The sequence below is a fragment of the Petaurus breviceps genome, unplaced genomic scaffold, assembly GCF_028583685.1.
Source record: "Petaurus breviceps papuanus isolate PSGF00001 unplaced genomic scaffold, PetGlider_PUasm1.0 90775, whole genome shotgun sequence".
NCBI classification, from domain to species: domain Eukaryota; kingdom Metazoa; phylum Chordata; class Mammalia; order Diprotodontia; family Petauridae; genus Petaurus; species Petaurus breviceps.
The window spans coordinates 9,506,429-9,519,428 of NW_027187342.1; the positions used below are offsets into that span (position 1 = coordinate 9,506,429).

General features: G+C 38.7%; 1 long non-coding RNA gene across 1 annotated transcript; it reads left to right on the top strand.

Annotated features, from left to right (window-relative positions):
• Positions 1 to 4,244: 4,244 nt before the first annotated feature.
• LOC138146853 (uncharacterized) lies at positions 4,245 to 8,088 on the top strand. Its single transcript, XR_011164619.1, has 3 exons — positions 4,245 to 4,441; positions 6,269 to 6,327; positions 7,299 to 8,088. It is a non-coding gene; the product is annotated as an uncharacterized lncRNA (long non-coding RNA).
• Positions 8,089 to 13,000: the final 4,912 nt, after the last annotated feature.

The window sequence follows — 13,000 nt, forward strand, 5'->3', positions numbered from 1 at the left end:
ATTGCAGCAGGCCTGGTAGGATCCTTGAAATACTGGCTGGTTAGGGTCTGGCAACATCATTGATTAGAATAGCATCCACGTAAATGTGGTATGACTTCTAAAAGTCAAAGAAATAGATCAGGCAGCATAGGGTTTCAAGCCAGTTATGCTAGAAGCCATTATGATGATTGTCTTGACATGGAAGACACCAATGCAAATGGTGGTCCATGTTTCTTGTGCTACATGAAGTCAATATACATGGGAACAAATGAGAAATACCAATGACCCTACCTGCTAGAAATGTTTTGGTATAGATGTCATTAAAGTAGGAAAACCACGAGCGCATGTGATTATCTAAAGATATGATTGTTTTTATTAAATAAGAAATAGATCTTATATATATACGTATATATGTATATATATACGTATATATGTATATATATAACTTATACAGTTTTAAGTAAAAGCTTTGTACTGTTTTTTTGTTAACATGATAGCACCCTTAGCTCCAATTCATACAACATTGCATTACAAACAAATTCGAGGCAATGATCCATAATCCCTGATTAGAGGAAATAAAAGCTGAAATTTAGGAGCTATGAAAATATGAAAAGGGAAAGGTTGGAAAGCCTGAGGTTGTTGAAATCTTCACTTAATGCAAACTTCATAAATGTTGCAAAATACTGAAACAAGTATATAGACAACCCCGAAATATTTCAAATGATTTTGAGGAGGAGGTGGGCCTACTTTAGATGGGAATTTTGAAAGACCCTTTTGAGTTTGACAATCTAACTTATGAGACCAACTATATCAATTTTTAAAAGTTGATATTTGTTATCAGCATCATGAACAAACATATTTCCCCATGATGTTTGGAAAAAAAGTATAAAAAACATTTCAGAGCCTGCATACATCAGTATATGTGGTAGCCACTGCCATAGTCAAACTGTAGGAGGGAAGATGAAGCCATGCAGAAATAAGACCACCATAGCAAAAACAGTTGGAGAGAGCTAATGGAAATCTTCAGAAAGGCATTGGAAGATGATGTTAATATCTAGCAGGTATGTCTAGTAGAAAACTTTATCCCATAATCACTAGATCACAAAAGCTTAATAGCTAACAAATTAAAAAAGAATTTTTTTTTCTTGATCTCTAGAGCAAAAGTGTGAGGTATGTGTAAAATAAACTACCTCCCCCCACCAAATGTGGACACAGAATCTAGAAGACAAAGGTATATAAGAAATTCTAGATTCCCTTAATCAACAATTAGAAGCAAAAATCAAAAACTTTAAGACAACACAAGGAGTCAAATTAGTGCAACCCCCCCCCCAATCAATTGAAGTCAATTAAAAACTTTACCAGAGAGATCTGTGAAACAAAGGTATCAGAGGAAAGATAGAGGAAATCCTTGGAGATGGAGGAATTAGAAAACTGCTTGTTATCTATATGGTTGCACCAAATGCAACAAAACAAATACTCAAGTTGGAGATGAAATGACAAAGAGAAAGAGTGGGCACCATTAACATAATGAAGAACAGAACAGATACATCAAGGTAGAGGACTGAAACTAGCTTCTTTATAAAACTGGAAAGCATTGGGGTTAAATGAGAGCCACAATTACTGGTCCCAATGCATGATTTACTCAGAAAGCACTTCACCATTTTTCTCTCAGATGCAAAGGTGACCTTGTCTTTCTTAACAAAAGGCTTTTACCTATCTACTACTGAGAGATAAGAACATTAGTGAATCCACCCAAAACAGGCCAATTACATGTTTATCAGTGAACAAGTATTTATTAAGCACTTACTGTATGCCAGATACTTTTAAAAAATGCATTTATGTACTTTACACAGAGCATTTACAACTTATATGAGGATAAAACATCCATAAACATTTATAAGAAAACATATTGACTAAGAATAAAAAAAGTTGCCTAGAAGTTCTAGGAGCATAAGGAGTAACTTGTTATCAGGTCTGTCATTAGTGAACAAGCTACATGGGAAACAATGGATCATTTTTACGGCTCTTGTTGATTATCACAGCCCTTGACCCTGTCCGACATTTGTGGTTTGTCAGCTACAGATAAATAAAACACACCCAACTTGAATGATAACGCTAGGGCATTTGATGCCCATGTAGAGAATTGTTCCTATGTAAACACTCTGCCAATGCCATAATATGAAGAACAACTGCAAGTGTGGCATTTTTTAGGGGAGAGATAGTTTAAGCCCCTTATGTTTCTGTGCTACTTTAAACCCATTATTGCTGCTCCTAAATAAGATTGACTGTGGCTTCCTGAGCCAAAGAAGGAGTCATTCTCTAAAATGCTATTAATAATTTGATGTAGATGGCTGACATTATGTTTGAGGGCTCCACTGAGAAACACATTAAACAGCTTCTCCGTCTCATAGAATCTTCTCCCAAGGATATCCAAATATCACTTGAAGTCAATTAATTTGTAATGCTTGCTGTTCAGTTGGATCCAGCTCTTCCTGGCCCCATGGATCACACACCATGGGGTTTTCTTGGCAAAGATACTGGAATGGTTTGCCATTTTCTTCTCCAGTGGATTAAGGCAAACAGAAGTTAAGTGACTTGCCAAGGGTCAAACAACTAGAAAGTATCTGAAGCCAGATTTGAAGTCTTCCTGACTCCAACCCAGTGCTCTATTCACTGAGCCACCTTGCTGCCCTCTAATGAGCTGCCTCATAATTCTTAATGTACACCAGAGAAAGATGACGATTGAATGCTTTGATCTTGAATCTTCAGATTAAATTGAACCAATGGACAAAGGTCATCTTATGGAAACCTTGGTCTCCTCCAGCCAAGATACATTGAATGTAAATTTATCAATGAGAAAGCTATGTCTCTGTGTATGTTGAGTTTTACTGGAATCTTAAAGTCAAAATTTAGTACAAAGAACATATTTACAATAATTAATACATATACAATGATAGCTTTAATGTATACTTTCAGAACTATAAAATAATCCATAACAGATTTGGAAATTTCCTAACAAGAATTCATACAATTTAGTTTTTTAAAAATTTAGGCTTTAACATACAAAAAAAGAATATTTCTGTGCACAAAGTAAGAAAGAAAAAGTATCATATATGAAATATTGAATCTTTATCATATATAGCTTGCTTTTAAAAATAAAATATGATAAATTCAGCATATTATTTTAAAAGTTATCCTGTTTGTCCATTTCCTTCTGAACTTTCTTCTGTCCTCTCCTTTGCATTAAAAAAAAATGCTCCAATGACTCTTTTTTTTCCTTTTCCTATTTTTTGGTGGTACTATCACTAGTTCTCCCCTCTACCTGCCAAAGCTCCCCTAAAAGTGAAAAAAAGAAAAAATACAATCCTTTTAACAAATAAGTATAGCCCACTAAAACAAACCACTTGTCTAAAAAGGTGTGTCTCTGGCCAATGCATATAAATTTGTTCTGCTGGATTATGCATCTATGCATTAAGGACTTTATTTTTCATTTTAAAAAATTTCAATGAAGGTGGAATACAGATTAATAGTTGAAAAATTAAAAAAGGATGCCTTTCTGGGAAGAGAAGAGGGAGGCATACAGGGGGAAACTTGGAGGATGTAAGAACCAAACATATCAATTTTTAAAGAAGATAAAGTAAAACAAAAAAAAATGTATGTCTCGTTCTATACCTTAGGTCTATCTCCCCTCCACTGGTAGAATGTTTTGCCATTGGTCCTCTGAAGTAGTGGTTGGTCATTGCATTAATCAGAGTTCTTAAGTCTTTGAGAGTTGTTTTTCTTTACGCTGTTGTTACTGTATAAATTGTTCTTTGAGTTCTGCTCACTTCATTTTGAAGTTTTCCCTGGTTTCTTTGAAACTCTGTCCCTTTCATCATTACCAACAGTACAATAATTATGTTTACTCTTAGAATAATTCATTACATTAATATATCATAACTCATCAGTTATTCCCTAAACGATTGGCACCCTCTTTATTCCTAGTTATTTGTTACAATGAAAAGATCTGTAATGAACATTTTTGATTTGGGGGGGGGCATGAGGTAAGGGAGGAGAGCATTCTAGGCATGGGGGATAGATAGTGCAAAGACAGGAAGATGAGAAGTGGAATGGCAAGTGTGAGGAGCAGAGAAAAGTCCAACTTGGCTCAGCCTCAAGAGTGTGGGAGGTGGGCAGTGATGTGTAAGCAGAGAGGCTGGAAAGATTGGTTGGGTCAGGATTATGAAAGACTTTAAAAACTAATGAGAGGTTTCTATTTTGTCCCAGTATCAATACAAAACCACTGGAGTTGATTAAATTCGGGAGTGACGTGGTCACATCTGTGCTTCTAGAAAGTTACTTAAGCAGCATTGTGTAAGATGGACCAGAATGATGAGAGGCTCAAGGCAGGGAGGCTGAATAATCAAAGCAAGAGGGATGAAGACCTGAACTGAAGTGGTGGCTGTGTGAGTAAAGAAAAAAGGTTGGATTCTAGAGATGTCACAGGAAAAAAAAATGGCAAGATTTGGCATCTGATTTGATAAATAGGGTGAAGGAGAGTGAGTGGCAACTCAGAAGCTATAAACCTGGGAAACTGGAAGAACTGTGTTTCCTTCATGTGACATTATCTACTAGTTATTATAGTTTACAAATCAGTAAAAAAAATAGGCAGTCTGACAGATAACGTAGTCATAGTTTTTAGTTTATGAAAGAGCTCCTAAAGGGATCAAAATTCAAACTCTCTCTTTTCTATCATACTTCTCTTTCCCCTATCTCCTGTCTTCCGACCTGCCTTCCTCCCTCTCCTCCCAACTTTTGTTTTTCAAAGACTCAGGTAGAGGGATAGTCCTTTTTATTCAACAATATAGGTGTCTACCAGTTTCAGGGGGCCTGACTCCAAAGTTAGGCCCCTTCAGAGTCAGATCCAATTCAATGTCCCTGAAAAGTTTATTGTGGGGTTAGGGCACAATACATATGATTAATCTCCTTCAGACCAAGGCAGAGATGAAAATATTAGCTTCTATAAGTGAGTACATTGATGTGGCATAGTCAGTCATAATCTACATATAACTGCCTCCTGTGAGAGAAATGACCAATTTAATTTTAAAGATTTTGTTGATTTATTCTGTCGTTCTTTCATTATTTTGATTACTCTACCAACAGGTGTAGGCTGAATAAAATCTGGAAAGGAATTCCTTCTTTCTGCTACCAGTCAGTCACATTATTGCCATACTAAACCAAAAGTTATTTATGTAAATAAGGGCAGAGCTCCACCTATTTACAATGGACTATTTGCCCTCTTACAAGAAAGAAGATTTATGTGACAAACAATGCCATTTGGAGGTAGCAAGACCAAAGAAAGAATCACTGGATCTTTTCCTCCAAATTTAGAAAACCATAGCCAGGGATCTTCATGACAAGATGCCAAGCCATACCAATTGGGGAGAAATGACCACTTCTAATTGCCAGCCTATTTTATTCCTTTGTTAAATCTCCATAAAGACACGACCAGATTGAGAGGAGACTCAGAGGTTATAAACCTGGGAAACTGAAGAACTGTGTTTCCTAGGAAAGTGATGTCTTAGGGATACTGTTCTAGGCCGTGTGAGTCATGACTGAAATTTAGCAGGTTGAATTTATAGGGTATTCCTTCATAATTAGTTTCTGCTCCATAAAGGGTCAAGGGATCCATATTTCTTAATCTTCAAAGAATCCTTTAAAGACAAACAGTTCCTTCCCTATAGGAGGTCCTTCTAAGAGGGAATAGAAGAGTTATTAATGAATAGCTCTGGTTTAGAGCAACATGACTTCAAGAAAATCCACTTGGAATTCATTTCTAATGTATAAAATCCTTCTTGTTCTCAATAATGGCTTGATGTGAGGGTGGAGATGATGTATAGCTTTGATTCAAAGGCCTTAGACTTCATAATATTTGTCTTCTTTCTGTTGTCTTTAAATATAAATTTAAATTATGATAACAACAAATAATTTTGTTAGGGATCTCTTACAGAATATTAACAATTTGTATTTTGTAGCACTTTAAGGCTTACAAAGCACTTTTAAAAATAATCTTCTGAGGGAGCCAGTGGAAGTATTACTCTCCCTCTTTTACAGCTGAGGAAACTGAGAATCCACAAAGTAAAATGATTTGCCTATGTCATATATCTAGTGAATGTCAGAATCAAAATTCAAAACCATCTCTCTGATTCAGAGTCTGGGGTTTGTTGCAATACTGCTGCTATCTGGCTACAAGGACAATTCCTTTTTGTTTCTTCTTTCCTATGACACGGGGTCTTGTGACAACGCCAAGGACCTGAGGCTGCAGTTGTAGCAATTAACATCCCTTGGAGAGTGGAGGTTGCGCACAAGGTGAACTACCTGGATTAGGAAGTGCAATTACTGTGCAGGGAGGGAGTACCCAAATGGTAGCAGGAATGGGCTGGCACCAAGGTATAAATCAGCCTCAGAAAGGAGCCATCATAAAGAAGACCAAGGTTGGCTATTTGATTGGACAAAGGTGAAATGAATAATTAGCAGAATTGCTAAACTACATTATGTCTTGTGGCACAGTGGATAGAGTGCTGGGCCTGGAGTGAGGAAGATCTGAGTTCAAATTTGGCCCTGGACACTTACAAGCTGTGTGACCCTAGGCAAGTCACTTAACCCTGTTTACCTCCATTTCCTCAATTATAAAATGAACTCGAGAAGGAAATGGCAAACCACTCCAGTATCTTTGCCAAGAGGACCCCAAATGGAATCACAAAGAGTTGAATATGACTGAAATGATTAAACAACAATAACAACAACGTCTTGATAAGGCTTACTACTAGTCTTCCAGCAGATTGTAACCTCAATAAGTTGAGTTTCTGAATTCTGTTTAAATTACTCTGTCGATTTGTATAATGATTCTTGTATATTTAGCATTCCTCTTTCTTTGTAGGAATGTCTCATCATTGATTCCTTTCTGAACATGGGGTACCTTTTTTTTTCTAATGGATTCCCCATTTGGAGATAGCTTAGATTAGGGCTAAAAATAGAATTGTTTTCAAAGTACCTGGGGTGGGGGTGATGTTAATGAGTAAAAAAGAAAGTAGCCCAGTTCTCTCAGTAGAGATCAAGCTTCCCTAGCAATGAACCCAGTACATTACTGTATGGTTGGGTATAGGGTTGAGAAGGGTCAATACCCTCAGTGCCTGTGAGTCTCAGCAGAGGTTTCCTCTAGCCTCTATTTGATAAATACATACATAATCTACATAAGATGACTACCAGGTAGTTATGATAGTCAGCTGGGGGAACCAGGAAATGTTTCACACTCTCTGACCCAATACTCTTGCTTACAGTCCAGCCACCACAGCCATAATTGAGGGAAGCAACTATTATTGTGAAGGGACCTGCCATCTCCTCCTTCACCACCAACTGCTACTGATAGGAAAGTAAACCCAAGAGCACCAGAAACAGCGGGGCCCCTCCCCTCCAACTTCCAGTCCTGCTACTAGCTGTGACCTTGAAGCCATTGTCCAGGGGAGCAATACTTGGGAAGATGAGATGGGCCAGCTACCTCCGCAGGTGCTTCCTCCCCTGCCTCCTCAGCATCCACAGGTTCTGAAGACCCAGGAAAGAAGGCTCTGATCATCACAGTCTTTGGCACTATCAAATGGTTCAATGTCAGAAATGGATATGGTGTTATCAACAGAAGAGACGTTAAATAAGATGCATTTTCATCTGCTCTGACCCTATATTCTAAAGACCATCTGACTTGCAGTTGAAATCTCCTAATATGTGTGTTTCTGCCTATTAGAATGTGAGCTCCTTGAGAGAAAGGACAATCTTGCATTTCTGTTAGTATCCACAGAATTTCACACAGTACTTTGCACAAAGTAAGAGTTGGATAATGCTTTTTCTTCCTTCTTTCCTTTCTTCCTCTCTCCTTCCCTCCTTTCCTTCCTTTCATAGTAATGTGGCATAGGGACAATAGACTTGCCACTTGTCACTGGGCTTGGAGACAGAAAAATCGTGTGAGTACCAGGTCTACCATTTACTGTTACCTTGGGCAAGTAATTTAACCAGGCTTAATCATTAGCAATTTGTCAATCATACCTCTCAAATATTTGACAGGTCCCAAATAGAAAATCACATTCTTATGAATATGGGGCAGCTAGGTAGCATAGTGCATACAGCACTGGGTTTGGAGTCAGGAACACTCATCTCCCTGAGTTCACTTCTGACCTGAGACCACTTACTAGTTGTGTGACTTTGGACAAGTCACTTAACCCTGTTTGCCTCAGTTTCCTCATCTGTAAAATGAACTGGAGAAGGAAATAACAAAACACTGCCAGTATCTTTGCCAAGAAAACCCCAGATGGGGTCATGAAGAGTCGGACGGACAATACTGAAAAACAACTGAATTCTTATGATAGACAACCTCCAGAGTAAATCACTGACTTGCAGCTCATAAAACAGATATTGGCAACCTATCACCTAGGTACCAAAAAAAGTCCTTAGCTTGGTTGCTAGCGTCCATGCCCACAGAGCCTAGCAGCTGCTCTCCCCATTCCTTCCACAAACAAGAGTCAGCAATCAATTTAAGTTAACCCACTTGTTCCTAAGAGGAAATGCCCACTTCTATATCTGTACTAGTTGGCATTCTACCCATTCTTCTAGGTCTAGCTTAAATACTACATCCTTTCTAGGAGGCCTTCTCCTTCTCTTTCTCTGGCTCCTGAAAGCTTGACGTGATCTCTTCTTTATTGGCTCTCATAGCACTTTGTATTTACATTCACTCATCATATTCTGATTTGTATTATGTTCATATGTGTGCATGATTTATCATCCCTACTAGATGTCCTCCCTTAAGCACAAGCGCCCTTAAATTAAGGGAGACATCTTATTTGTGTTTGTGTCTCTTCTAGTATCTAGTCCCATATCTTTTCCATAGAAGACGTTCAATAAAAACATTTTGAGTGAAAGATTAGATGGATGTATATGTCCAGGTTGTGTGGTAAAGAAGTATGTATCTAAGTTGCTGTTTTGTAATCTCATCTATGCTCCCATACCTGGGGGTGAGATTGCTAAAGATGAATTAGTTAACTTATTTAAGGAAAGATCTAGCTGTGAGAAAACACTGGCGTTTCTAGGACTAGTCTCATTATTCTGCAGCTGTGAGGCTAAAGACTTGCCAGAAAAAGAATGGAAGGTATTGCGGTGATGACAGTGTGGGATCTCCCAGGTGCCAGATGTTCTGTATCTGCTTCAATTCCCCAACTGCCATCACTGTGACCCTCTTGGAGGCTGTGAAAAGGAAAGTTTCAGAGACATTTGCTAAATACCACATTTGGCACATGTATAGAACCTGTTGGGAAGAATTAGGTCTAGACAGGTGGATTGTGCCTGGAGTTTCCTAGGTTGGTGCACGCCTCTTGATTGACTGAAGTTGGCCTGAGGCACATGTTTAGTCCTCATGGTAATTGTTTATAACTAGCTTTCTACATTGTGCGTGTGTGTGTATATATAACATATTTATACACACATATACATATACACACATATATGCACATATATACACACACATATACATAGAGAGAATACTTGGACCTCTTTGGTCATGAGTAAGACTATATTTAGTTAAGCCATGCTAGTGGTCAACTTCATTGTGTCATGCTAAGGTTCATGGAAATATAGCAAAACAATGAAGAGGGTGAAGTTTTCCTAGTGGATTGGGGCTAGATCCAAGATTCTAATAGGATCAATCTACAGTGATCACAACTTTCTAGACTAATGAACAGAGTAGCTACCATCTGGGAAAGGGTGGAACTGCTTTCGGAGAGTCATAGAAAAAAAAGATGCTTTTCTCTTTGAGTACTTTATAGTGTTTGGAGGAACACCCAACCATTAGGGTGAGCATGAGATTATCAGTACCTTCGTCCTTATCTGAAAAGGATCTAGTAATACTATTTAACATTTATATGGAACTTTAAGGTCTGCAAAGTGTTTCACAAATAATTATCTCCTTTTATTCTCACAACAGCCCTGGGAGGTAGGTGCTATTATTAGTCTCATTTTACCGATGAGGAAACTGAGGAAGAGAGAGTAATAAGATATTTACCCAGAGTCATACAGCTCATAATGTTGGAGGCTGTATTTGAACTTGGGTCTTCCTAAATTGAATTCCCGTGCTCTATTCACTTCATTGCCTTACTTAGTAACCCTAAATGGGGTCAACAAGGAGTTGGGTGAGACTGAAAAACAGCTGAACAATAACTTCCCTATTCCAAGACTGGTGTTCTATTTGCTGTGCCACCTTGTTGGCCCCACCAGACACAAAGTAGGTGTTTAATAAATTTAATTAAATAAATCAATAAATGTTGATTAATTGATGAAGGAAAAAACTTCTGGCTCTTTGAAGATGGATTAAAAAGTATTCAATTAAAATTATTAAATACCTCTGCAATCTTATCAATGTGACCCTGATTGAATTTACCTTCAGGACAAGGGAAGGATCTGCCTGAAAAGAGTAATCCTGTGATTAGAGCTTTCCTTTTCTGAAAAGTTCTCCTGGCTACTATTAACATCTGAAGAAATTTGAATCCTATACCACTGTCCTTCACCATACTTGCAGAAGGTAATGGTCATTCCTGAGGAAGAAATTTTAAAGTCTCATTGTTCCTGTTGCAGGATGCTTGGGATTAGGGATCTTCTTCAATGACATAGGCCACACCCAGATGTCATTGCCATTGGCCTCCTTCAAAGCATTTCCATTGACTCTTTCTCCTGCCTCCCCCCAACAATTAAGTATTCTAAAGTACTGACACTTCCCCGGGTTTTTTGCTACCCCCTGCTTCCCTAATTCCTGTGATTGAGTCACTATCTCCTGAATTGAAAACTTCCTTTCTTCTTTCTTTTCCATGTCCAGGCAAACCACCAAATCTCTCTAGTCCCCATCTCTACTTTCTCTATACCTAGAATCTGGTTAATGATTACATTATCTACTATTCCTTTTTCTGTGTTTGGCTTTTCTCTATCTTTACCCCATGTTCATTCTTGAAGACTTCACGTGGATGTTCCTTTGAATACTCTGGCTTCCAAGTTCATCAACCTTTCTGACTCCCATGACCTATGTGTCCTTACTCCACCTCCACCAATTCCCTGGGTTGCCATATCTTAGCTCTCACCATTATCTAAAGCTCTGCCACTTCCGTGATCCTGAACACTGACATTCCTTCATGATCATATCTATCCTTTTGGTTATCTTTCTGTCTGTTCTTAAACCTAGTCTTCATTATTATCATGGTCTTTAATTCTACTATCCAGAGGCACACTGGTATATGTTTGGCAACTGGCTCTCCAAAAAAAAGTACATACTTTTAAAAGTTCAATCTGTTTTATTAATTAATTCAAATCACCTGGCCCAGCTGAACTTCCTGGCTGAGAAAATGGAAATCCTGTTGTTCTGGCTTCCACCTTCAAGAGAAAAGACATTTAATTCCAGACTTTCTTCAGGTCCCTGAAGGAAGAGAAAGACTGGGCAGCAGTCACATATAGAAAAGCTGGCACCTTGATCATGTCCCTGTCCCCAACTTGTTCCACCAGAGATTTTGGGTTATTTCACTTTGAGTGAGATCTGAGACCCTCTTTCTTGGTGGAGCTGAGAGTTCTCGCCCCAAATGGGAGAGTTCATTTGCTCTGTGTATTTTCTAATATATATGTTCTCATCTGCATATATTTTTTTCCCTCATTTCTGTTTGCTATCAACTTGTATAAATGGGCCTATTTACTATTTGCTCTATGTCTTCATTGTGGAACTGGCATTTGATGAAAGCCTTGTATACAGAGCAGGGCAGTTTCCCCATTAAGGAATAGTGATCAGTAGCTCGCCTTGAAGCTAAAAATGATTTCACCCAAAACTAACCATAATTAAGGGGATAGATAGATATAATTTTAGTCCAATACTCCCTTTCTTTAAAGAGAGCAAAGTGGTCAGTCTCTGGTCCCTCTCTTTAAGAAGAGCAGAGTGGTCAGTCTCTGGCCCCAATCTCTTGCTCTTTTACTGGAAGGAATCAAATTCTCCCTCGGAGAAGGGTGGAAGGAGGACACTTTAGAAATATATATTCACATCTTCCTGTAGGCCACATCTAATGAGACCCATGTGGACCAACATAATTTACATAGGCAAAACAGCACACACATAATCTTCCATATGCTCTTAGTGCCTTTGCTAATTAAGACAGTGCTTAATCAAACTAAGCACTATGCTAATTAAGACTGCTCTCTGGGAGCTCACAATCCAAGTGGAGGACATAACCACATACAAAGACTTGCAAGTACTATAGGAGCAGGGATGTGGTAGATGGAAAGGTCCTTATGTTACTTAAGAATTTAAGATGATAGTGCTGAGAACTGCAGAATGGAAAGGCAGGACAGACAGTATGGCCTGAAGGATTTTAGGAATGGATGGCAGAGTAGATGCTAAGGAAAGTCCTGTGATTCTCATCCTAGGCAAAGGAATGGAGCTGTCCACTTCCATCTCCTTCAAACCCTCTGACCTGCACAATAGCCTGGGCACAAAGGGAAGGCCAGGAAGATGGGAGAAATATTGAAGGACTGAAGAAGGTAAATGTTGGTCCAATTTTCAAAAAGGAAAAGCGAACAGAGCCCTCAAACTACAAATCATAGAGCTTGGCTTTGATTCCTGGGGAAAATTTTAGAACAGATAATTAAAAAGATGGTTAATGAATATCTAGGAAAGGAAGTGGTGGTTACAGAGAGCCAAGCTGCCTGGAGCAAGAACAGGCTGTATCAGACTATCCTGACGTGGGGGGTAGAGGGGAGGGGAGGGGGCTTTAGTGAGACCAGCAGAAACAGAAGGTTTGGAGGGACTAAAGGACAGGGTCACTGAAATGCAGAATAGAAGGCCTTCAGATGAAAACTAGAGACTCCATCTACCCACCCATGGAAGGAGAGGTGTAAGGCTTGAATGGGGCATATAGGTGGTTGGGTGGATAGATCCTAGAGCCTGGAGGAAGGAGGACTTGAGTTCAAATCTGGC